Source organism: Schistocerca americana, chromosome 5 (genome assembly GCF_021461395.2).
Source record: "Schistocerca americana isolate TAMUIC-IGC-003095 chromosome 5, iqSchAmer2.1, whole genome shotgun sequence".
Taxonomy (NCBI): Eukaryota; Metazoa; Arthropoda; class Insecta; order Orthoptera; family Acrididae; genus Schistocerca; species Schistocerca americana.
The window spans coordinates 675,730,171-675,731,397 of record NC_060123.1 but is presented as its reverse complement, the minus strand read 5'-3'; positions in this window follow the sequence as shown (position 1 = coordinate 675,731,397).

Below are 1,227 nucleotides of genomic sequence, written 5' to 3'. Positions count from 1 at the left end.
AATAATGTCCGTCAACCTCAATGCATTTGGCAATTTGTGTAACGATATTCCTCTCAACAGCGAGTAGTTCGCCTTCCGTAATGTTCGTACATGTAATGACAATGAGCTGACGCTCGTTGTCAGGCGTTGTCGGTGGATCACGATGGCAAATATCCTTCAACTTTCCCCACAGAAAGAAATCCGTGGACGTCGGATCCGGTGAACGTGCGCGCCATGGTATGGTGATTCGACGACCAATCCACCTGTCATGAAATATGCTATTCAATACCGCTTCACCCGCACGCGAGCTATGTGCCGGACATCCATCATGTAGGAAGTACATCGCCATTCTGACATCCAGTGAAACATCTTGTAGTAACATCGGTAGAACATTACGTAGGAAACCAGCATACATTGCACCATTTAGATTGCCATCGATAAAATGGGGGCCAATTATCCTTCCTCCAAGAATGCCGCACCATACATTAACCTGCCAACGTCGCTGATGTTCCACTTGTCATAGCCGTCATGGATTTTCCGTTGCCCAGTAGTGCATATTATGTCGGTTTACGTTACCGCTCTTGGTGAATGACGCTTCGTCGCTAAACACAACGCGTGCAAAAAATTTGTCATTGTCCCGTAATTTCTCTTGTGCCCAGTGGCAGAACTGTACACGACGTTCAAAGTCGTCGCCACGCAATCCCTGGTGCATAGAAATATGGTACGGGTGCAATCGATGTTGATGTAGCATTGTCAACACCTACGTTTTTGAGATTCCCGATTCTCGAACAATTTGTCTGCTACTGATGTGCGGATTAGCGACGACTGCAGCTAAAAGACCTACATTTGTTGCAGGTCGTAGTTGACGTTTCACATGTGGCTGAACACTTCCTGTTTCCTTAAATAACGTAACTATCCAGCGAACGGTCCCGACACTTGGATGATGATGTCCACGATACCGAGCAGCATACATAGCACACGCCCGTTGGGCATTTTCATCACAATAGCCATACATCAACACGGTATCGGCCTTTTCCGCAATTGGTAAACGGTCCATTTTAACACGGGTAATGTATCACGAAGCAAATACCGCCCGCACTACGTGATACCACGTACTTATACATTTGTGACTATTACGGCGCTATCTATCACAAAGCGAAAAAAGTGGTACAACTAAAACATTCGTATTTATTTACGTACTACACGAATATGTAATAAAAATGGGGGTTCCTATTTAAAAAAACGCAG